General features: G+C 39.6%; 1 long non-coding RNA gene across 1 annotated transcript in view; it reads right to left on the bottom strand.

The window, feature by feature from the left end:
- Positions 1 to 7,042: 7,042 nt before the first annotated feature.
- The window catches only part of LOC127535569 (uncharacterized), a 41,262-nt gene continuing 21,438 nt past the window's right edge, over positions 7,043 to 26,866 (bottom strand). The window contains exon 2 of the long non-coding RNA XR_007944421.1: positions 7,043 to 7,218. This is a non-coding gene — a long non-coding RNA (uncharacterized LOC127535569). The remainder of the gene's footprint in view (positions 7,219 to 26,866) is intronic.

Below are 26,866 nucleotides of genomic sequence, written 5' to 3'. Positions count from 1 at the left end.
AATGAATGGGTACAACAAAGCTACGTCCTCTCTTCTATTTTTCATATTTTCATGACATTATCAGCCTTTACTGAATGTTTTACTCTACCTCATACATCCCTGTTATGCATATTATCAGGATACAACTAATTCTTTTTACAGTTTTATTTGCTTTTTTTTTCATCAATGAGTTCGTCCTCTTGCTCAGCAGTAACAGCTAGTTAATAATGTTTAACTTCTACTCTCAAGAAAAAGTGAACAATAGCATGGATTAGCAACCCTGTTACTGTGATTAGGTCAGGGTTAGCAAACAACAAATAAAACATGGAACAAAAATGTTGCGATTGATGGTTAAGCTGAGCCATTCAAGCCTTTGACAGTTTATTACCTATTATTGATAAATATGCCGCAGAACATAGTAAAAGAGAAGGTGTATTTTTCAGAAATTTTAAAGCCCAAATGTCCTCCAGTTCTGAATGACTCATAAACCAATGAGTGTAAAAGAGAAATCAAGAGTCTCATGAAACAAGGGGTTGGACATCAACACACTCCATCATACAGTGACTTCATGAGGAGGAGGGTCTTCCTGTACAGATGTTGGAGCCCAGCTGTCTCCATCACAAACTCTGCAGACTCCACAAAGTTCAGTTTGAGGATCACTGAGTGTTTTTGTTAGAACATGATGCTCTTCATTCCAGTGCTGCTCCTTCATATATTCACTGGTAAGTCACATTTTAACTCATCTCTTTCAGTCTGTTTGTCATTTTATTTCTGTTCACAATAAGAGGTAGGTGACATATTTAACATGAACAGAGTTTCACTGAGAAAAACTAGCAGATCACAAGTTCCATCTATTCTACATGGAATAAAACTCTTAACAGCTGCTGGTTGTTCTCATTTAATCAATCATCTTTATTGATTCATGTTTTTCTCTGCATGTTGTGTTCTTCTCCAGAGTGTAAAGGAGAAGACAAAGTGATGCAGCCATCAGGAGATGTCATTGCTGCTGAAGGAGACACAGTTACACTGGATTGTACTTTTGAGAGCAGTTACACAGCAACACAACTTAATTTCTACTGGTACAAACAAGAAGTAAATGACTTTCCAAAGTACATTTTAAGACGTGGTGCTTATGGAAGCAATGCTCCAGAGTTCCAGAAAGACAGATTTGATGCTACAGTCAACAACAAAAAAGTTCCTCTGAAGATCCAGAAGCTTCAGCTGTCAGACTCTGCTGTGTACTACTGTGCTGTGAGGCCCACAGTGACAGGAAACAGTAAAACTCTGTACAAAAACCTTTGGAGCAAAGACAACAGAAAACTCCACAACATCCACTAGAGGGAGACACACTCTGTTACACTTCAGGTGTTTTTAGGATTCAGTTTAGATTTTTCTGTACAGCTCAGAATAAAGTCAATAATGTCTTCTTGTGTTGTTGCTGCTTCATTTAACTCTATGATTACTGTGAAATCAATTTTAAACTGAAATTTGATGTATATGTAATTGGTGGCTTACAAAGTATTTTCATTCATTTTCATCAACTGGTGGCTTTGGATGGGCTGCACAGTGGAGTAGTGCTTCGTACTTTCGCCTTGCAGCAAGAAGATTGCCGGTTCAAATCCTGGCCTGAGCCTGGGATCTTTCTACATAGAGTTTGCATGTTCTCCCTGTGCATGCGTGGGTTTCTCCGGGTACTCTGGCTTCTGTATATGTAGCCCTGTGACACGCAACCTGTCCAGGGTGTCCCCTGCCTTCGCCTGAGTCAGCTGGGATAGGCTCCAGCACCCCCCGCGACCCTAGTGAGGATAAAGCGGTGTATAGAGGATGGATGGATTATAGTTGGTGATCAATTCAAAAGTTGGCAAATTAATCAATTAATACAATATTACATATATAATTAACAGTAAATGACTGATACCTTGTCTCACATAAGGTTGAAAAAATACTTATTTTAAATGGAAATTGCAAATTGGGGAAAAAATGTGATTAGAAAATCACAATGTCTGCAGTTTAAGATGTCTGAGGTTTGGCTGCTAATTGATAAGTATAAAGCTGTTGATCTTTCAGAGGTTGTTTATGTCCATTGATTCATGTTTACAACGTGGCTTAAGCTGCACAGTATGGTTCAACTGGGTCTCAGTGGTTTTATAAAATCAGTGTTTTCTTTCTGTCATTGTAACACCTTTAATTGTGTCTCACATGGTGAAACTCCATCATGTTTTTGCACTATCTTTAAGATTTCCTGGGACTGAAAAGAATAAACTCTGCAATCTCATTATGCATTGTATTGTATCATGACAATAAAGAATATTCTATTCTATTCTATTCTATTCTATTCTATTCTATTCTATTCTATTCTATATTTTCAACATACAAGTGAACATTGACTTTAAACAGGATCTGTCAGAACACTCACCATCAGATATTTGATTCAAATCATTCAGTGTTGGACACAAGGTGAAATTCAGGAACAGTCAGAAGGTTTCTGCAAGAGAATCTCAAGCAATCAACAGGTTGACAAAGAGCTAAAAAAAAATCTCAAATGTGTAGCGTACTAAGGAGCAGAACATTACACAGTAACAGACAAAGATCCAACGACCCTCTCCCAAAGCTGTAAATTTGGTAAGACACCATTTCAGGAGACAACTAACCCAAAATTCACTTCCAAATGGAATACGTAGTATCTGATCTAAGAGGTGCATTACTTAATAAGTTAGCAGAATAGAATTTGTTTGTTTGTTCTCGGATCTGATCTGAGTTGTGTGTCATAATGTCATCTGACCACAAATGGAACCTGAACTACATGTGTTACTATTTTTACCAATATCATCGGAATGTGTTTTTCAGTCTCAGGAACCCGATGAATTGTTAATTTGGGGGCTCCTATGTCTAGCTAGAAGATAGATGTGGTCCTTTGGGATGCAGAGCCGAGGAGCTCCATTCAAGGGTGGTCTTGTTTTTGAGCAAGGGGTCTTCAAACATGAACCAGATGTTGTAATTCTATCCTTCACCAGAAGGTATAAAGTGACCTGATTTCTTTGTTCGGGGTGAGATTCTTATTGGCTTTTGAATCCTCCATCGGGCAGACCATGGCCCTGATTAGATGCTGTCTTTTTATAATAAAATTATATTATATTGAAGCAATGGTGTCACCGGACATTTTATTCAACATCTACAACTTTGATGTATAAGAGAAACCACAACAAACATCTGCTGATCCGATGTTTTCTACAAAAGAACCAATCATGGCACTCTGAGAGACAACACAATGCCTCCTACCTCCACTAGAATCTGATAAGGGTCATAAAGTGTCAACTGTGAGGAAAACCACGCCTCTGAAGGACTGGCATTCTGACCTTCTGATCTCTCAACCTAACACACAGAACTCCCTACACCGGAATGAAGTGAACAGTTTGAATCAGAACAGTTAAAGAAATGCACCATCATCGGAATGATGATTTGGACCAGATTGATCAGGACCAATATGGAAGAAGAACACATGGAATCTGCAGTGTTTGTGGAAGAAGCACACATAGGATCCACAAACACTCCCCCCCTCCTGTCTCTCTGTCACAGACCACAGCCATAAAGAGACACAGAGAGACTTTTCACTCTAAGCATATATTCTCCCTGTGCTTTCTTTTTCTTCTTATTACTGAATGTATATGCTTTTATGCTTAACCATGTTATAAGTTTATCTTTATGTAGTCTAAAGTCTACGATTTGTCAGTTTATTCTATCTTTACACATTTTATTATTCTCTCTGGAACCATATGAGAAAAACAGACTGTGCTTGGTGTCATTTTAATCATTTATTTGATGTTATTTCAGATCTGTGATCATCATAAATATTGAACAATTGGAATTCTACATCTAAGAAATGAACTAAGAGTAAGTTCTAAATGGTATTTGGCCTCTGACCTCTCCTGGACAGTGAAGCCAACGCCACCCCTTCGGAGGAACTCATCCATGATTGGTCAGGTGCTGATTTGATTTTTGGCTCCAAAGTTTTCTATGTAGAGGAAAGTAACTGGAATGCAACTTAGTTTAGCTTTGGGCTTTTTCAGAGTTTTGAGTTTTGGGTTTTGGTTTTGTTTTTGACCTTTTTGAATGTAACTTGGGCTTGTAAGAATGGGCTTAAAAGAAACGATCTTAGAAGAATGGAATTTTAGAAGAATCAACTCAACCTAAGAATTACTTAAGAACTACAACAGCACAAATATTTTCTTGATAACTATGAGCTTTGGCTCTTAGTGTTTTTACTTTAGCACACTTTTGCAATCCAAACCTGCCAAAGTGCTTCTTTTCTGTGTTCCTGAACCATCTCATCCAGCAGATCATCACAGCTCCACATTCTGCAGCATCCTCTCTCTCACTGCTTCAAAGGCTACACAAGTATCACTTTCATTCTGCTACATGAAATTTTTTAAATTTGTTTTCCTTTTCTAATGTAATTCTAAATTCATCACCTTTTCTAACCAACTGCTTCCAGTGACAATCACGGTTTATCAGTTTATTTATCTGCATTTATTCATTCATTTATTCACTGTCTGTTGTTGTCATGTCATTGTTGTTTGTTGTTTGTTTGTAGTATTAGTTAATAAATGTTTGTATATAATTATCATCGGTTCTACCGTGTATTTCTTTGTTTTGGGTACTGGAGGTCAATGAAATCAGAGTTTATGACTTGCAGAATGAGACTGATCAACTTAATTTTAATCAGTCTCTTTGAACTGAGGTTAAATTGATATTTCCTCAGATAAGCTGAAGTGGTGCCCCGAAATTAACGAGTGCAGTTTTAATCATGAAGTATAGTTTCTACCATTTCTACATGTTCCACTACAAATGTCAAAGAGAAACAAGAGTTTAAGGCTTTAAAAACAAGCAATAAAATCTTCAAATCACTTCTAAAACAAATTGGTCAACAGTGAAGTCCAGTAGAAATTGGAGCATTGTTCTTCTAACTCCTGTTATCAAAATTCATAAAAACAACCTCCATCACAGTTAGTCAAGATGCTGCTACCAGTCTGTAACCAGCAGGAAGAGGAACAGAGAGAAGAAACTACAGATCAAAGAGGAGACGGAGAGATTCAGGGAGGAGCTGAGCTGTTACTGAACTATAGAAGAGACACAAACTTCCACATTCAACTCACTATCAACAAACATTACTTTGTTCAACATGGTTCTGTTGGATAATTGTGGGTTTTGTGTGTTGCTTCTCTACATTTTAACAGGTATGTGACCTCATACACATAAGAGAAAATTGTGATTAATTTACATCATCTAATAAGATCAGATAAACTTTATAATGAACTTTATTGTTCCCTCTGTGGAGAAATTTTCAAAAACAACAACATTTATGTCTTCCTTTAGGTGTCAACTGTCAACAACTCACTTCAGAAAAGGATGAAGAGTCCAGTTTAGAAGGCAGCACTGTGACTCTGACCTGCAATACACCAAAGGAGCTTGCTGATTATTCTTCTGGTATCGACAACATCCAGGAAAAGGACCAGAGTTCCTGATCTCTCATTCGGAGTCTGGAGAAATATTATTAAATCCAGTCCCTAGACTGTCTGTTACAGTGAGAAAAGAAGAAACAAAAATGGATCTGAAGATCTCCTCTGCTGCAGTGACAGACTCTGCTGTGTACTACTGTGCTGTGAAGCCCACAGTGACAGGAAACAGTAAAACTCTGTACAAAAACCTTTGGAGCAAAGACAACAGAAAACTTCACAACATCCACTAGAGGGAGACACACTCTGTTCCACTTCTATGATCTGATTCTTCACCATCATACTAAAACTCTGATTTGTGACTTGTTGGACTGATGACAAAGACAACAGAGAAATGAAGCAGTAAAGATCAGAGACAGAGCTGCTGTGGAAACACAAAACACTTTGATTGGCTGAGCTGACCTGAAAAAATGATGTCAAGAGGTAATGGCCCCGCCCACTGAACTTCAACTCATCCACTCACATTATTTCTTCCTCATTGTGCTGCAGTGGAAGAACATTGTTCATTCTGATGTGTGTCTGACTTTAATAACTCCAAAGACATGTTGCTTTACCTCTTTTTGTTTCATCTCAACTTCATAGGTGAGTTTATGAACACATGAATTTCTCTTTAACCTGCTGTGTTCATGTTCACAGTTGAAATCACTCAATATTCTGTCTTTGTCATCAAGTTGTGTACAATCTAGTTGTGATCTGAGCTCCAGTTGAGCTGTTTGTGTCCACAGAGTAACACTGTACAGGTGACATTTCCACTGTCTTCTCCTCTCAGCCTCATGGACAATGTGAGTCTGATGGCTTCATTTCTCTACTTTTTCCAGGACTAAAAGCTGAAGACAGAATCTCTCCTGAACAAGATGTAGTCAGTGGAACAGAAGGAGAATCTGTCACACTCAGGTGCAACTATCAGACAGACAGTGGTTATGCTAGACTTACTGGTACAAACATCATTCTGACCTTCAGGCTCCTCAGTTTATTCTCTGGAAAGAAGCAAAAGGATACACAGATGAACATATTCCTGATAAGCGATATAGATCCCAAACAACAGCTACATCAACTACATTGACCATCATCAGCTAACCCTGGCAGACACAGCTCTCTACTACTGTGCTCTAGAGACACAGTGATACAAAGTGTAGCAGAGGCTGTACAAAAACCTGAACACAGATATGAGACTCCTCTTCAAAGAGGAGGGAAGTGGTATTGAGAGCACAGCTTCATATCAGATGGATTGAGGTAAATTCCTGTTTTCTCACAGTCACTGTGGTTACAGCTGGTGTGGTGACGCTTCAGGATCCTGAACTTGATGACTTTGTAACTTCCACGCTGCTTGGATTTTTTTATACCTTAAATATTTATAATTATTGATGTTCTGTTTCAACTTCAAAGTTATTCAAAAGGTAAAATGGAGTTAGATGAAGCTGAGCTGTCTAGAAAGATCCAAGCACATTTTGATACACAGATTCCAGTCAAACATAACTGTACTGACGACATTACATCAAACTTTTCTTAAATTACCTTTTTTTTGGCTACAGGCAAAAATGTAGGCAACATGAGCATGTTTGGATTTTAATAAATCGGCTCAGAACAATAACTCTGGAAAAGTTCATGGTACAAAATGTCATTCTTCTTAAGAACATCACTGGTTGAAATGACAGACGGAGACACAAGACAGTTTGATAATGAAACAAATTGGTGTCATCAGGTTAAAACACTGGGATCCACAGACCTTCTGGGTAGAAACATTTGACATTTTAACATGTAAAGAGTTAAAACTGGTGTTTATCCAAGATCTGGAATAAAGGCTTTCAAACAAAACTGTCATCATTGTCAATGGGGACAAGAATGAATAATGTGAAAAAAAGAGAAAACTAAAAACATTAGAAATAAAACAGAAATAACTGATTGCTGACTGTTTCATTTTGTTTATATTTAAAATCAGTTTTAATATTTACATTCCTTTTTTAAATTGACTTAATGTCACATTTTACGAGAATTCCAAAAATATTTGACACTGAAATAATAAACTAATAAATAACGCTACAATGAAATGAGCAAATTATGCAAAATGATGAAAGATTTGAATTTACTTTATTGAAGAAAAATTCAATTTCTTTGAATCAACACAATGTACTCATGTTTGTTGAAAATAGATTACTTTTGTTGATTGAACATAATTTTATAAGTTGCTGCTGAAACAACTAATCAGTGTCCCAACCAATATTCATGATGGTTGTGGTTTTCAGCTAAAGGAGAGTTTCAGTGAGAAGCTGAGCTGTTCCTGAACCACAGAAAAGACATAAACTTCCAGATTCAACACAGTTTTGTTGTGTGACTTTTAAATGCTGGAAGGTCACTAAATTTATTTTTCCACAGGTGTTACAAATGTATGGTTTGTCACCTGTGTGGATTCTCATGTGGAGTAATAAATGATCCCCACGACTAAAACCGTTTCCCACATATTTCACTAGAAAATGGCTTCTCCTCCTTTGTGGATTGCTGCATGCCTTTTAAACACTGATGTGTCAGAAAACCCTTTTCCAGGTGTTACAAACAAAAGGTTTATCACTGTGTGAATTGACATGTGCTTTCTCAGCCCATTATATTCCACTATATCTTCTGAAACAGATGTTACAAGGGTAAGGTCTCTCTCCTGTGTGAGTTCTCATGTGGACTTTCAAACTACCACTTTGACTGAAACTTTTCCCACAGGTTGTACAAGAGTACAAGCTTCTCACCTGTGTGAGTTGCTGAATGCTTTTTAAATGCTGAAACATCACTAAATCTCTTTCCACAGATGTTACAAAGGTACGGCTTCTCACCTGTGTGAGTTCTCATGTGGACTTTTAATTTACAACTTTGACTGAACACTTTTCCACATGTTTCACAATGAAATGGCTTCTCACCTGTGTGAATTCTGTGATGTTCCTTCAATTTGGACTTACCTTTAAAGGTTTTTCCACAGATATGACATGGTACTGACTTTTGCCTGTATCAGTATCACAGTGACTCTCTGACATGGGAGAGGTGTCCTCCACACGTGGACAAAATTGTTGGTACCCCTCAGTTAAAGAAGGAAAAACCCACAATTCTCACTGAAATCACTTGAAACTCACAAAAAGTAACAATAAATAAAATGTATTGAAAATTAAATAATCAAAAACAGCCATTACTTTTGAATTGTTGAATGAACATAATTATTTAAAAAAACAAACTAATAGAAACACGCCTGGACAAAATGATGGTACCCTCTATAAAATTGAAACTATTTGACCAGAGTGACATGATTAACTCAAGGTGTGTCATTTAATTGACATCACAGTGTTTCCAAACTCATAATCAGTCAGTCTGCCTATTTAAAGGGAGACAAAGCTACACCCTGCTGTTTGGTGAAAAGGTGTGTACACACTGAACATGGACAACAGAAAGCGAAGGAGAGAATTGTCCCAGGACATCCGAAAAAAAATTATAGACAAACATCTTAAAGGTAAGGCTATAAGACCATCCTCTAAACAGCTTGAAGTTCCTGTGACAACAGTGGCTCATATATTCAGAAGTTCAAGACCCACGGGACAGTAGCCAACCTCCCTGGACGAGGCCGCAAGAGGAAAATCGATGACAAATTGAAGAGACGGATCGTTGGAATTGTATCCAAAGAGCCCAGAGAACCTCCAAAGAATTAAAGGTGAACTCCAAGGCCAAGGTACATCAGTGTCAGATCGCAACCATTCGTCGTCGTTTGAGCCAAAGTGGACTTCATGGGAGACGACCAAGGAGGACACCACTGCTGAAAAAAACTCATAAAAAGCCAGACTGGAATTTGCAAAAATGCATGTTGACAAGCCACAAAGCTTCTGGAGAATGTCCTTTGGACAGATGAGACCAAACTGGAGCTTTTTGGTAAGGCACATCCAACTCTATGTTCATAGACTCAAAAACCAAGCATACGAAGAAAAGAACACTGTCCCTACGGTGAAACATGGAGGAGGCTCAGTAATGGTTTTGGGGACTGCTTTGCTGCATCTGGCACAGGGTGTCTTGAAAGTGTGCAAGGTACGATGAAATCTGAAGACTATCAAGGCATTCTGGAGAGAAATGTGCTGCCTAGTGTCAGAAAGCTTGGTCTCAGTCGCAGGTCATAGGTCTTCCAACAGGACAACGATCCAAAACACACAGCCAAAAACACCCAAGATGGCTGAGAGAAAGCGTTGGACTATTCTAAAGTGGCCTTCTATGAGCCCAGATCTGAATCCCATTGAACATATGTGGAAGGAGCTGAAAACATGCCATTTGGAGAAGACACCCATCAACCTGAGACAACTGGAGCTGTTTGCTCATGAGGAGTGGGCCAAAATACCTGTTGACAGCTGCAGAACGCTCATTGACAAATACAAGAAATCGTTTAATTGCAGTGATTGCCTCAAAAGGTTGTGCAACAAAATATTAAGTTATGGGTACCATCATTTTTGTCCAGCCTATTTCATTAGTTTGTTTTTTTTCAATAATTATGTTAATCAACAATTCAAAGTGATGGCTGATTTTGATTATTTATTTTCAATAAATTTTATTTATTGTTACTTGTTTGTGAGTTTCAAAGTGACTTTCAGTGAGATTGTGGGTTTTTTTTCCTTCTTTAACTGAGGGGGACCAACAATTTTGTCACGTGTGTACATTCTTACTGTGACTGCTGTTTCTGTCACGTCCTCTGTTGACCTTAGCACTGCATTTCTAGTTAATTGTGGGTCTGCCTGCTTGATTCCTTCCTGACTGGACTCTCAGCTACAGAGGAATTTGGAAGAGAGGAGCTGGTCACTGTTTGTTCTGGTTCACTGTGGTCACTTTCCTCATAAGTAACAGTCACAATAAAGGTATCAGTCTCCTGCTTCACAACAAGCTGCTCTCCCTCCTGATTAGTAACAGAATTCCTCCTGTTCCTACTGTAATCATTGGAGGCTCCAGGTCCTCCTGGTCCAGGCTGGTGCAGAGTTCTTCCTGTTCATCTGTAATCAGGGGAAGCTCTTGGTTGTCCATGATCCAGATTGGAGTTACTCTTCTGGTTACTGAGTTGCTGGTCAGACAAACCTCATGCTCCTTACAAACATGTTGCTGTGGGAGACCTGGAGGGACAAAGACACAAGAAAAAAGTCCAGTCATGTATGGTCTGCAGCTGAGCCGACACAAGTCTAGACTGTCCAAAGTATGAAAATCAGACTGCATCTGTGAGTGGCACTGACATTCTCTCAGCAACCTCGGAGTACAAAACATTTAACTTCTCATTTTAAGTCATTGTTTATATCACTGTTTTCAGTTGAAGTGACAAACGCAGGTCAGTCAGCTGTTTATTCATCTTACCATATATCCATGACATATTAATGACTGAACAAAATGAACCTTTGCTATTTTCAGGTTTGTGTCTCTGTAATTTGGCAGAGAACAAGACAGAGAATCAACACCAAATATTCTGCCCTCAACAATGGTTATTTAAGAGGCAGAACGAAGCAATCACTCTGTACATCACAGCACAATCAGAGTAGACCAAGTGTATCTGTAGTTCCAATGACTCCAACAGCATCTGCTCTCGTAAAATCATCTTGTCAGTTTTCAGCATTATAAACTTCAGTCAAAATTTACTTCAGATCTTACAAGCCCATTTCAAACAAAGTAAATGGAAGAAGTTGGGACGACCACAACTCTTCCTAGACCTGGCCGTCCAGCCAAACTGAGCAATGGTGGGAGAAGCCTTGGTGAGAAGTAAAGAAGAACCCAAAGATCACTGTGGCTGAGCTCCAGAGATGCAGTCAGAGATAGGAGAAAGTTCCACAAAGTCAACTATCACTGCAGCCCTCCACCAGTCGGGGCTTTATGGCAGAGTGGCCCGACGGAAGCCTCTCCTCAGTGCAAGACACATGAAAGCCCGCATAGAGTTTGCCAAAAAACACATGAAGGACTCCCAGACTATGAGAAATAAGATTCTCTGGTCTGATGAGACCAAGATTGAACTTTTTGGTGTTAATTCTAAGCGGTATGTGTGGAGAAAAGCAGGCACTGCTCATCACCTGCCCAATACAATCCCTACAGTGAAACATGGTGGTGGGAGCATCATGATGTGGGGGTGTTTTTCAGCTGCAGGGACAGGACGACTGGTTGCAATTGAAGGAAGGATGAATGCGGCCAAGTACAGAGATATCCTGGAGGAAAACCTCTTCCAGAGTGCTCAGGACCTCAGACTGGGCGAAGGTTCACCTTTCAACAGGACAATGACCCTAATCACACAAGGCTAAAATAACAAAGGAGTGGCCTTCAGAACAACTCTGGACCGTTCTTGACTGCGCCCAGCCAGAGCCCTCGCACCTAACCAATCAGCCATTACTTGCGAGAGACGCTCAAAATGTCATGCTGCCACCAACGTCTCACCCATTCCAAACCTGACAGAAAACTGGAGAGGATCTGCGAGGAAGAATGGCAGGAGGAATCCCCAAATCCAGGTGGTGAAAAACTTGTTGCATCATTCCCAAGAAGACTCATGGCTGTACGAGCTGAAAAGGGTGCTTCTACTCAATACTGAGGGTCTGAATACTTCTGACCATGTGATATTTCAGTTTTCTTTTTTAAAAATTTGCAAAAATTTCTACATTCTGTTTTTTTTCTGTCAAGATGGGGTGCTGCAGTGTCACATTAATGAGAAATAAAATTGAACTTTTTTTGATTTTGGCAATGGCTGCAATGACACAGAGTGAAAATTTCAGGAGTCTGAATACTTTCTGTACCCCACTGTATTATAATGGGTCTCTGTTGAATAGTCTCACCCTCCACAACATTTAGGCATTAGTTCATTCACGTCAGTCTTTAGAAAATGGTTGAACAAGTTGTCAGAATATGTCAAAGACATTTCCATACATTTCCTTTAGACTTTTTTCTAAATCTGTCCTGATTGGTAAATTGCTCCCAGGGGAATCTTGACTTTCTCTAACAAAGGGAAATGTGTGAAGGTTTAGAGTTTTCTGAATAGCTCAAAGATGCAAGAGAAGATCTTCATGATGAGGATGAGAATTTGTGTCCCAACAGACAGGAACATCAGGAGGTGTAGGAAGACTGAACTGTAATTCCTGCAGCACTGCATGCACAGTTTTTCTGAAGGAGACTGTCCTATGTTCACATTTCTACTTTTGTCTTGTTTTTTTCTTTGTGCTATGCAGCGCTGTTTTCCTTTCTGTATCACAATGACGTGGTCTGTCAACAAATTACAGACAGTAAAAGCATAAATGTGAATCTAGTCCAATCAATCTCCCAACATACACTAAGATGTAACTTACAATTTACAATAACTGTCATCAATAATTTATCCATAGTTTACATCAGAACATCCCTCCAGAGTACAGTGTTATAATGACAACATGACTCAGCAATCTGACTGTTTTATCCACACAATGACACAAGGACTGATCATTCTGACGACACTGACATGTTCACTGACACAGATAAACTGAGGATTTGAGCAAGAGACTGCTTTTGCAGGTAATCTGTGGTCTTTTGCTATTTGTACCAATTGTTTTGAGAAAATCGCGTTTACTGTTTGGCAAATGTCGAGGACACGATTGGAGAATGTACCAAACTGACTGAGAAAACTGTAAAACGAGATTTTTTTTCAATGTTGTTTCTGTCTGAACAACAACTGCAGCTGTAATTTCTGTCTGTGCAGCTAAAACTAAATGTAGCTCAGAGCTCTGATCAGGATCCTACATGAGTCTCATTCATCAGTTGGTGCATCACAGTTCTACAAACCTGCTGTGTGTTGTGTTATCTGTGGTTTCAGATGTTATCCAGCAGTCTGCGCGGACGATCGGTCTCCTCCTCGTACTGGACGATGGTTTCTCAAACTCCGTGAATATTTCTCAGCAGCAGCAGTTAGTCGCTGTTGATCAACTCTCTCAGATTCTGATCAAATATTCATCTGAGAACACGATAAAACAACCGTCCTCCAGCGTCAGTCCACACATCAGGAAAACTAACGCAGCTGGAGGCTTTTATTTGTTTACTTCCGCCTGGTGTTACATCGTGAAAGCTCGGCAGGAAACACTGAGTTAACAGTTGTTTTGTTCCGTCTCGGATCGTTAATTCTGCATTCATCAAAACAGGCTAGAAAAACATCTGATCAAATTCTGTACAGCAGCAACAGTATGGACATGACTATACAGATACAGGTAGATAAAAACAAAGTACATGCATGTAGTAAAACTAAGACATAAAACATTTTATGTGTCACTGTCATTGTGTTGCATTTCATTTAGGTTTTAATAAATGAAACACATCGATTGTAATAGAAATATGCTGCTGAGAAGGAACCATTAGATTTATTTCAGATTTCATGTATGCTTATTGTACGATAATCATCTGAACAGTTAAATCATAAAATGTGGATGAAACTGTAGGATCTTATTCTTAATATTTTAAGGTGTCAGATAAATTTACAAGTTATGCTATACTTCTCTACTGGTGAGCACAACAGATGCTTTAAATTGCTGCATAAATAATGGATGCTTACTTTAGCAACAGAAAACTGCATTTTCAACTCTTGTTTTGTTTTTTGTAAGTGTGTATCAGTAAATATCAATAAATCACTCTGGCCAAGTGTATTGAAGACACGAGTCATCTTTTAAGTCCTGTTATCAATAATCACTAGAAGAACCTCCATCCTCACAGTCTTGTACATGAAATAAAACTCTCTACAGCTGCTGATTGTTCTCCTTTAATCAATCGTCTTTATTGATCAGTGTCTTTCTCTGCATGTTCTGTTCTTCTTCGAATGTAAAGGGAGCCGAAAAAGTGATACAGATGTCATGGCTCTGAGGAGACACCAGTTACAACTGAATTGTAGTTTTTGAAACCAGCAACCTGTACCCCTATTGTTCTGGGTAAAAGAAGAAGTGAATGATGACCCCATAAAGTAGATATGAGGGAGTTACTCGAGGAATGTGGAAACAGCTCCAGAGTGATAGATAGATAGATAGATAGATAGAATAGATAGATAGATAGATAGATACTTTCTTCATCTGCTTGGAAATTCAAGATGGTTTGAAACCTCTCCTCCGAAATTCTGCTCCATGGTGATCCAACATCTATCTATCTATCTATCTATCTATCTATCTATCTATCTATCTATCTATCTATCTATCTATCTATCTATCTATCTATCTATCTATCTATCGATAAACTTCAACAAAAATCTTACAATCTTCCTCTGAACAGTGCCCAGAAATGATGATTTGCCAAAATAAAGTGAAAGTAAAAACCAACAGAAATTCCATCAGGAATACTGTAAGTTTGGGTTCATGTGTTTGTGTCTAAAGCTGTAAAATACATTCAGGTGTGGGTTTTGGTGTTGAGAACATCCAGTGTATGAGAGGAGGAACATGTTGAGGGAGGAGCAACTCTGTCAGAAGAGCAGAACAGAAAAGGACTCCCAACGTGTCACATACATTCAGTCTGTAAACCAAACATAACAGATAGTGTGTGGAAGATGCTGTCACTGCATTACTGTGTCATGTTTCCTTGTTTGTGATCACACTGAAAGGTAGGTTAAAGGAGGAAGAAGAAATGTCTTCAGATGATCTAAAAAGAATCACCGGAACAGACGTTCAGTCTTTAATATGGTCTTTTTGAACATTTACCTCTTCATTTAGGTGTCAACTGTCAACAAACTGACTGCAGTGAAGAATGAAGAGTCCAGTTTAGAAGGCAGCACTGTGACTCTGACCTACACATACTCCCAACAAGCTACTGGTAGCGATCAGTTTTACTGGTATCGACAACATCAGGAAACCTCCAGAGTTCCTCATCTATCACTATGGAACACAAAGTGAAACAAAAGCCAGACTGTCTGTGCTGTGAGTGATGATAAAAACAAATCAGTATGAAGATCTCCTCTGCTGCAGTGACAGACTCTGCTGTGTACTACTGTGCTCTGAGGCCCACAGTGACAGGAAACAGTAAAACTCTGTACAAAAACCTTTGGAGCAAAGACAACAGAAAACTCCACAACATCCACTAGAGGGAGACACACTCTGTTAAAGCTCTGATTTGTGACTTGTTGGACTGATGACAAAGACAACAGAGAAATGAAGCAGCAAAGATCAGAGACAGAGCTGCTGTGGAAAACAAAACAATTTGATTGGCTGAACTGAAAAAATGATGTCAAGAGGTAATGGCCCCGCCCACTGAACTTCAGCTCATCCACTCACATTATTTCTTCCTCATTGTGCTGCAGTGGAAGAACATTGTTCATCTGATGTGTGTCTGACTTTAATAACTCCAAAGACATGTTGCTTTACCTCTTTTTCTTTTCATCTCACTTCATAGGTGAGTTTATGAACACATGAATTTCTCTTGAACCTGCTGTGTTCATGTTCACAGTTGAAATCACTCAATATTCTGTCTTTGTCATCAAGTTGTGTACAATCTAGTTGTGATCTGAGCTCCAGTTGAGCTGTTGTGTCCACAGAGTAAACTGTACAGGTGACATTTTCGCACTGTCTTCTCCTCTCAGCCTCATGGACAATGTGAGTCTGATGGCTTCATTTTCTCTACTTTTTCCAGGACTAAAAGCTGAGACACAATCTCTCCTGTACAAGATGAAGTCATTGGAACAGAAGGAGAATCTGTCACACTCAGGTGTAACTATCAGAACAGGGTATTATAATGTTTACCTTACTGGTACAAACATCATTCTGACCTTCAGGCTCCTCATTTTTATACTCTATAAAGGAGCAAAGGGATATACAAGTGAACATATTCCTGATAAGCGATATAGATCCCAAACAAACAGCTACATCAACTACATTGACCATCAATCAGCTAACCCTGGCAGACACAGCTCTCTACTACTGTGCTCTAGAGACACAGTGATACAAAGTGTAGCAGAGGCTGTACAAAAACCTGAACACAGATATGAGACTCCTCTTCAAAGAGGAGGGAAGTGGTATTGAGAGCACAGCTTCATATCAGATGGATTGTGCTAATTCCTGTTTTCTCACAGTCACTGTGGTTACAGCTGCTGATGAAACACTGTGGGAGGATTGACAGGAGCAGAAGATCAGTGATGCCTCCAGAAGAGAAGCTGCAGAGGATTTGAGGGGGAAACGTTTATCCACATCTAAACATCCAGATATTTTTATCTATTTATTTATTTACTTATTATTTACAATCAAACAAAAAAAAAAAATTAACATCTGAGATGGTGGGTTAGGGTTACTATTACAGAAGGCTGATGTGTGTACGTTAAATTTAAAGTTTTGAAGAAGGAGCCATTTAGAAATGTGTGCAGTCATCATCCAAAATATTGAGCTTACAGTATCAGTTGCACTAATAACTGTACAAAATAATGAGAGATTTTGGGATCAATACTGACTTCAAACATGTCTCTGTTCCTTCTCTGCTCCATCTTACAGCTGCAGTAAATCCTGTCTACAGCTCACTTCTAATATAACAAATCCTAGAATCAGATGGGTTTCATCTTCCTTTAGATGTTGTTTTTCCTTTTGGTTCTTGCTGTTAGAAACAACAGAGGACTGGAATCTTGTATCCTGGAAGATATTCAGTTTAACAAAAACATGCATCTGCTTGGTGATGTTGTCAAGAAACACTTGTATGCAGACGACACACAGTTGTACATGTTACTCTCCTCCAATGATCTTAAGTTAGAGAGTGAATGAGATCATCATCAGAGACAAACACTCTGTTAGTCAGAGCTGTGAGAGGAAGGAGGAAAGGATGAAGGGAGGAGCTAAACTGGGACTCAAGTACAGAAAAGACACAAACTTTCACAGTGGAGTTTGATCCAAGAACAGACAGATTGTCTTCATCTTCAAGATGCTGTCAGTGAACTTCAGTCTGTTTGTCACTTTCTTTGTGCTCACAATAAGAGGTAGGTGACATATTTTAACATGAACAGAGTTTCACTGAGAAAAAAAATAGATCACAAAGTTCTATCTGTTCTACTTTGAATAAAACTCTTTACAGCTGCTGATTGTTCTCTGTTAAACAAAAGTTTTGATTGATTCATGTCTTCCTCTGCATGTTGTGTTCTTCTCCAGAATGTAAAGGAGAAGACAAAGTGATGCAGCCATCAGGAGATGTCATTGCTGCTGAAGGAGACACAGTTACACTGGATTGTGCTTTTCAGAGCAGTACCACAAATAATGTTTTGTTCTGGTACAAACAAGACGTAAATGGCTTTCCAGTGTACATTTTAAAACGTGGTGCTTATGGTGATGTTAATGCTCCAGAGTTCCAGAAAGACAGATTTGATGCTCAAGTCGACAACAACAAAGTTCCTCTGAAGATCCAGAAGCTTCATCTGTCAGACTCTGCTGTGTACTACTGTGCTCTGCAGCCCACAGTGACAGGAAACAGTAAAAACTCTGTACAAAACCTTTGGAGCAAAGACAACAGAAAACTCCACAACATCCACTAGAGGGAGACACACTCTGTTAAAGCTCTGATTTGTGACTTGTTGGACTGATGACAAAGACAACAGAGAAATGAAGCAACAAAGATCAGAGACAGAGCTGCTGTGGAACAAAACACAAAACAATTTGATTGGCCGAACTGAAAAAAAATGATGTCAGGAGGTAATGGCCCCCGCCCACTGAACTTCTGCTCATCCACTCACATTATTTCTTCTCATTGTGCTGCAGTGGAAGAACATTGTTCATCTGATGTGTGTCTGACTTTAATAACTCCAAAGACATGTTGCTTTACCTCTTTTTGTTTTCATCTCACTTCATAGGTGAGTTTATGAACACATGAATTTCTCTTTAACCTGCTGTGTTCATGTTCACAGTTGAAATCACTCAATATTCTGTCTTTGTCATCAAGTTGTGTACAATCTAGTTGTGATCTGAGCTCCAGTTGAGCTGTATGTGTCCACAGAGTAACACTGTACAGGTGACATTTTCCACTGTCTTCTCCTCTCAGCCTCATGGACAATGTGAGTCTGATGGCTTCATTTTCTCTACTTTTTCCAGGACTAAAAGCTGAAGACACAATCTCTCCCGTCGAAGATGAAGTCAGTGGAACAGAAGGAGAATCTGTCACACTCACATGTAACTATCAGACAGAGAATGATGGAGCAAGACTTTACTGGTCCAAACATCATTCTGATCTTCAGGCTCCTCAGTTTATACTCTGGAAAGAAGCAAAAGCATGGACAGGTGAACATATTCCTGATAAGCGATATAGATCCCAAACAACAGCTACATCAACTACATTGACCATCAATCAGCTAACCCTGGCAGACACAGCTCTCTACTACTGTGCTCTAGAGACACAGTGATACAAAGTGTAGCAGAGGCTGTACAAAAACCTGAACACAGATATGAGACTCCTCTTCAAAGAGGAGGGAAGTGGTATTGAGAGCACAGCTTCATATCAGATGGATTGAGGTAATTCCTGTTTTCTCACAGTCACTGTGGTTACAGCTGCTGATGAAACACTGTGGGAGGATTGACAGGAGCAGAAGATCAGTGATGCCTCCAGAAGAAATGCTGCAGAGGATTTGAGGGGGAAAAGTTCATCCACTTGAAAATATCCAGAGTTTATGATTCAAACCCTGAGAATTCTGTCCATGATGATAAGTTATCAAACTACAGCAACATGTGGTACAATAAAATGTTTTTTGTTCGTTTTTACTTTCTCATCCTGTTCCTCTCCATCTTTGTCAGTGGTGAATCCAGCCTCCATTTACCGTCAGATGAATCATTCAAGTGCTCTCATCTGATGATATCTGATGATTTCAAATGCAATTAGGAAGATAAGACATTGCAAACTGGACATTAAGTCCAACACAGACGTTGTAATGGGTCTTTGAAATGTGATTTCTGCAAATAAATGGAAAGGTGAATCCATTGAGGAATGAGGCCCCCAGATTTGTTCAGTTTGAACTTGAAGACAGCATGCGAAGCAATTTTTTAACAGCACATATTTACTAGTAATATATACAGACCCCTATTCACACCAGTTTCTTTGGTCCTACAAATAACGTCCACATCACCATTGTGACATGTCTGAACAGCAAAACACTGAACCGTCCACATTATGATACCTGGGGATACATTAGATTTGGCTGATTTGTGAGACCTCCATGCCAATGGCAACATTCATTCTTATAGATCAGTGGTTGGCAACTGGCGGCCACGGGCCAAAACTGGCCCGTCAGGAATAATATCTGGGCCCGCCAGATGATTTTGAAAATTTAATTTGTCACGGACCCAAGCCAGTCCATCACGAAACTCGCGTTGTGTCGGCTGCTGCCGCGGCATTTCCGCGTTTGCGCTACGGTAGGTCGGGACACGATTGTACCAGCCAGACTCACTGAGCAACAGTGTGTGCAAAACGTGTGTCTCGGGAGTCATTTTAATACATTTGTGATCAGAATTGAGATGTGTGTCCCATGGGCCGTAACGGACGCGGGGGTACGCGTGGGACATGTCCCCCGCACTTTCCACATCTGTCCCTGCACTTTTTTCAACCGTTACAACAGCTAAAACCCGTTATTAGCATCCAGTAACGTGTTTTCCCGAGCCGTCTTTGAATGCACCATGAGCGCATGCTAACGCAGGTGTTCCACAGGAGACGTGCTGCTGTGCTGAGCAGTGCTGAACGTGCGTCTGGAGTAATGTTAGCAAACCAGCCAGAGCCAGCAAAGAAGCAAAAAACTTTACAGTTTTTCCAAACAAACCATGTAAGTTGTGTGACCTTGTTGGATGCAAACAATGTTAGACTTGTTAGCTAAATATGGACAAGGTAAACGTGGCAATATATCAATATGTTAAGCTAGTTAACAATAATTCAAATGTGGTTGCCTCTGTTACATTACTGCTAATTAGTTTATTCTTGGAATAAACCCAGTCCTCTTTAGTTTCTGGGCAGAAGATGTGCTCACAATTGCTCTCCATGTATTTAAGTCTTTTGGTCCCAAAAGAGGAGAGTCAGGGAGGGAAAAAAAAAAAAAGAATAGGCTATCTGGTATAGAATTTTACAACTGTTTTTTACTCCTCCTCTTTCTAATTCTGTCTCGAATTTTGATTTTCAGATTTTTAATGATTATTTCCATGACAAAGAGCAGAGTCAGGCAGGAGATGGACCAGAGGCGACGGCCAGCAGTAATGGTTGACCATGCAGGGTCTGCAGAGGTGAAAAAAATATAGAAGTGGCTGAGAAAAAAATATGTATCTGTGGGTTAAAGTGATTTTGAGGTCAATTCTACTGCAATTTTTACTCTTCTTAATGCTATTTCAGAATTTTTCTTACCACATTTTTTATGTTTATTGCCATAACAGAAAGAGCAGAGTCAGGGAGGAGATGGATCAGAGGCCAGCAGCAGGGACAAGGATGTAGGGTCTTTACAGGTAAGGAGAGATTATAACTTCCTGAAAATAAGAGATCTATTGCAGGAGAAACCAGGCAGTACTGATCATTTCATGTTCAGTGTTTGGCTCCTTTGGCTACTCGTCCAGTAGATGTTCAAGGGACATTGTTGTCAACTCACTAGAGTTTGGCAACTAAAACTTTAGATTTTATAGTTTAAAGTTTTATACTTTATAGTTTAAAGAACTAGCCTAGTTGGTTCCCTGGTATTGTACTGTGGCTGTTAGGGATTATGTGGTTCTTTAGCCACTAAGGACGGTGCAATTAAATGTAAGAGAATGATAAATCGCTCTGAAAATTTGTCCCCCTCCCTTCTGAGATGGTGGTTACGCCCATGCGTGTGTCCCAAGCAGCGGCGATCAGCTGTAGAAGCTCCGCTGCTCGCGGTATCGCCGCAGCCCGCTGCCCCTCCTGCGGATTCGGAGCGCACCCTGCAGCATGTTAGCCCGCTGTTCGATTGTTTTACAAACATTTTGGCCGGAAGCCACATCTACTTGCCGACCCCTGTTATAGATGATATGGACACTTTCAGATAGCAATCCTTCCATGAAATTCACAATGTTACAATCGCCAGCAATTCTCACTAATTCAATAAAAAAAATCACTGATTGACAAACGGTTTTCTAATGCAAAACATATTAGGAGAATGGTTTAAATGAGACGACCACAGACCAGACCCATCACCGTGATAGATGCTGTTGTGTCTAGATCTGCTGGAGCACTGAAAAATGAAAATGAGTTTGATTAATTACTTCCCCAAGAAACATTGTGAAGTTATGTGACGATCAACATACATGAATCCTTCCTCTGTTAGCAACGTTACTCAAAAACTGACGAACAGATTTGGATGAAATTTTCAGGTGAGGTCATAAATGGCACAAGGACCAAGTGATTAGATTTTGGCAGTGATGCGGCTTATAGTCTGGATCCACAAATTTGTGAAGAATTTCACATTGAAGGACAAGCACGACATCTGATAGCGGCACGGTAACCATGACAACAAATGTACGCTACCTCATCTACCTGCTGACAATCACGAGTGCAATCCTGCTAAAAAATCCCCCGCTGTGGACTTATCGGAAATGATACAAGGAAAAACGGATTAAATTATGGGGGTGTTTCTGAGTCTCATCAATTCCCGCCTCCTGCTACATATTTAGGTCACAAGATTTGGTATCCGTACATAATGTACACATGCAAAACACACGCCTGTGTCAGCACAAGATCAGGGAATGAACAGTCTTTGGGGAGTACTGTGCTCTCTGAGTGCTTTCCTTGTTAATTGATGTGACAAACTGTGAGGGGTGTGTTCAATATGTATGAGCCAGGATGTGAAATTACCACTGACAGATATGTCCAAATGTGATTCATTCAATAGTAAATTATCATTTTGTGCCTTAAATCTGCCAACCACTGCATGCTAAATCAGTATCTGGCTGCTGCTAATTTCCCACTGTGGTGTGTGAGCGTTTGTGTAAATAGATTGGATCACGTTTCAAAATAATTGTCAATTAAAATGTTGAAACATGTTCTAAAAGCTGAAAAAAATGCAGCTTTTAAAGCAACTCTCACTGTTCTCTCACAATTACATGGCAACAAATATACTTAAAACATCGCAACTTACATCAAAAACTTTTAGAAAAGCTGTGGCAAATTCATGCATTTTAGGCCGCAACAATCTCGAAAAACGCCTGTAAAATCCTGGAGGGACTGATATAAATACACCTACATGAACTTTCATCAGCCCAGTATCACTCGTGTTTAAATGTTCAAGGGCCAACATTTAAATATATGCCCTCTGCTGGAGACATTTTTGTTGATCTGGCTCAGCTTCATTGTAAGTCTCTAAGTGACTTCGATCAGCTTTTCTATTATGATTTGTTCTTTAAGTTGTAAACAGAAACATATTGGCACCAGAGTCCTGGAATGTTCAATCATAGAATCTCTTTAGTTTAACATATACATGTTCTGCTTGGTGATGTCATGAAATCTGCAGACGACACACAGTTGTACATGTTACTCTCCTCCAGTGATCTTAAGTCAGTGAATGAATGAGATCATCATCAGAGACAAACACTCTGTTAGTCAGAGCTGTGAGAGGAAGGAGGAAAGGATGAAGGGAGGAGCTAAACTGGGACTCAAGTCCAGAAAAGACACAAACTTTCACAGTGGAGTTTGATCCAAGAACAGACAGATTGTCTTCATCTTCAAGATGCTGTCAGTGAACTTCAGTCTGTCACTTTGTTTGTGCTCACAATAAGAGGTAGGTGACATATTTAACATGAACAGAGTTTCACTGAGAAAAACTAGCAGATCACAAAGTTCTACATGGAATGAAACTGTTTACAGTGGATTGTTCTCCTTCAATCAATCATCTTTATTTATCCATCTCTTCCTCTGCATGTTGTGTTCTTCTCCAGAGTGTAAAGGAGAAGATAAAGTGATGCAGCCATCAGGAGATGTCATTGCTGCTGAAGGAGACACAGTTACACTGGATTATACTTTTGAGACCAGTTCCAATACTCGTACATTGTTCTGGTACAAACAAGAAGTGAATGACTTTCCAAAGTACATGTTAAAACGTGGTTATTATGGAGATGACAACAGTCCAGATTTCCAGAAAGACAGATTTGATGCTAAACTCAGCGAGACATCAGTTCTTCTGAAGATCCAGAAGCTTCATCTGTCAGACTCTGCTGTGTACTACTGTGCTCTGCAGCCCACAGTGACAGGAAACAGTAAAACTCTGTACAAAAACCTTTGGAACAAAGACAACAGAAAACTCCACAACATCCACTAGAGGGAGACACACTCTGTTAAAGCTCTGATTTGTGACTTGTTGTTGATTGGCTGAGCTGAAAAAACAAAACACATCGGCTGAATCCCAAACCGCCCCCAACACACTCCCCCTCCACTACCGAGTGTCACTCCAAAGAAGTCACACTCGCAGCTGTGGAGGGCACTTTAATTGAAGAGGGAGGGTATAAATACGATCGTCAGGAATGGGACACCCTGTCGCCTCACCAGAAAACGGAAGATTTCATCGCCATGGTAACACAAAGACGCCAACTGTGCATGTCTGTAGCGCTGTGGCACAGGTTGCAGGTAATGATGTAGGGGCTACATTCTGCTTCAAATAATTTGAAGTCATCCCACATGTTTTCCAATCCTATTATCTGGCATTTCAAATCCAACAAAAAAATAAATAAATGAATTCTGTCAGTTGTGATCAAATTGTAAGGTGTCAGGGGGTGCACAATTAAATCAAATGTCAGCAGAGAAGAAGATTTGTTTCTTTTGTTTTATCTTTTTACATCACTCTTTTTGTGATGTTCTGTCAGTGTGAAAAAGGCGTGGGAGAAATAAAGGACGCATGTGGAACTTACATCGATATGTTGTTTCCTCCTCCATTTCGATGTTGCACTTCCTGAAAAAGTTGTCCAGAGTGAGCATTGATGCAGACTCGCTATTTAAGGGCTGAACAGTCCAATCTCCCTCCGCACTACGCGGTTTGGGACGGCCCTTAATATGGAGGACCCTCCGCGGGAACGTGCAAACGGAGGGGTAGTGTGTTGGGGGCAGTTTGGGATTCAGCCATCATGTCAAGAGGTAATGGCCCCGCCCACTGAACTTCAGCTCATCCACTCACATTATTTCTTCCTCATTGTGCTGCAGTAGAAGAACATTGTTCATCTGATGTGTGTCTGACTTTAATAACTCCAAAGACATGTTGCTTTACCTCTTTTTGTTTTCATCTCACTTCATAGGTGAGTTTATGAACACATGAATTTCTCTTTAACCTGCTGTGTTCATGTTCACAGTTGAAATCACTCAATATTCTGTCTTTGTCATCAAGTTGTGTACAATCTAGTTGTGATCTGAGCTCCATTTGAGCTGTTTGTGTCCACAGAGTAACACTGTACAGGTGACATTTTCCACTGTCTTCTCCTCTCAGCCTCATGGACAATGTGAGTCTGATGGCTTCATTTTCTCTACTTTTTCCAGGACTAAAAGCTGAAGACACAATCTCTCCTGAACAAGATGAAGTCAGTGGAACAGAAGGAGAATCTGTCACACTCAGGTGCAACTACAGAACTGGTGGTTACCTTCACTGGTACAAACATCATTCTGACCTTCAGGCTCCTCAGTTTATACTCTGGAAAGAAGCAAATGGGGGCTCAGGTGAATATATTCCTGATCAGCGATATGGATCCCAAACAACAGATACATCAACTACATTGACCATCAATCAGCTAACCCTGGCAGACACAGCTCTCTACTACTGTGCTCTAGAGACACAGTGATACAAAGTGTAGCAGAGGCTGTACAAAAACCTGAACACAGATATGAGACTCCTCTTCAAAGAGGAGGGAAGTGGTATTGAGAGCACAGCTTCATATCAGATGGATTGTGCTAATTCCTGTTTTCTCACAGTCACTGTGGTTACAGCTGCTGATGAAACACTGTGGGAGGATTGACAGGAGCAGCAGATCAGTGATGCCTCCAGAAGAGAAGCTGCAGAGGATTTGAGGGGAAACAGTTCATTTACATCAAAAATATTTTCGTGTTTTTTATGATTCAAACAAAAATAAATTATCCACATCTGAGATGGTGCTACATATTTCTTGAATACTATATATACTATACTATATATATATATTGTAGCCCTATAAGCTGCAGTCAATTCCAGCCATTTTCAGTACAAAAAAATCGCTAATATTTTATTTGTAAATAAAAATATGAAGAGAAATGCAGGGAATATTGGACGCGCATCGCGAGGTGCATTTCCTTGAAAACGACCAATTCATGGATTATATACCGACTTCAAGACATGTTTTGGACAAAATATTTTACTGGCTTGTTTCGTCTGGATGTCCAAGGTTAGATTATGGCCGTTTTTTGTGGAATATTTTCATCTGTGTGTAATAATGAACCCGCAAATGCGAGTCGCGCTGTGTGCGTTGAAGCCGTGTATAGAGAACGGATGGATGGATATTGGTTGTTTGTCGGACAAATGTGTTTATATTACCCGCTGTGGTGATCACATCTGAAAGTGGTTTATACCGGCGGATTCATGAGAATCTAAGCTTTCCATCGGTGTATAATGTTTAATCGAGTTGGCAGTGTCGTTCTATTTCGAAAAATGCTTATGCAGATATCAAAACGGCCCTCGGGTTAAAACAAGAATTTTCATCGATTGAGTTCAATAATAATATTCTCACAATCAAAATCCTGCTCCAGTAGCATTTATTGAATCATCTGAGGTCAGAGATGTCAGTCAGAATGTTACTTTAACATTTTCTCATCTTCTCTGACACAGAAGAAAGAGGAAGAATTTGGTTTTCAAACTGATGACCACAAGAAATAAAATAATGATTTGGGAAAATTTTTAGAACAAATAAAAGAGAAATCCAGCAAAATAAAAGAGGTTCATGTGTTTGTGTCGAAAAGTGTAAAACATTAAAGCTTTTGTTCCAGATTGATCACACCTGTTCTGATTTTACAGAGAACTGCCTGGAAGAAAGTCTTTTCTCAAATGGAGTAAAACTTAAAAAACTTCTTATATTCTTCTGAAACATTGGTAGGAAATGATGATTCACTAAAATGAGTCAAAAGCAAAACAGAAAACAGAAAATCCAGAAGAATATTGTTCAGATTCACGTGTTTCTGTCTAAAGCTGTAAAATATCTTCATGTGTGGTTTTGGTGTTGAGAACATCCAGTGATATGAGAGGAGGAACATGTTGAGGGAGGAGCAACTCTGTCAAAGAGCAGAACAGAAAAGGACTCCCACTGTCACATACATTCAGTCTGTAAACCAAACATAACAGATAGTGTGTGGAAGATGCTGTCACTGCATTACTGTGTCATGTTTCCTTTGTTTGTGATCACACTGAAAGGTAGGTTAAAGCAGGAAGAAGAAATGTCTGGAAAGGATTTGTTTACTAGAAATCA

Source organism: Acanthochromis polyacanthus, chromosome 9, assembly GCF_021347895.1.
Source record: "Acanthochromis polyacanthus isolate Apoly-LR-REF ecotype Palm Island chromosome 9, KAUST_Apoly_ChrSc, whole genome shotgun sequence".
Taxonomy (NCBI): Eukaryota; Metazoa; Chordata; class Actinopteri; family Pomacentridae; genus Acanthochromis; species Acanthochromis polyacanthus.
This window is presented reverse-complemented; position numbering and strand designations above follow the sequence as displayed.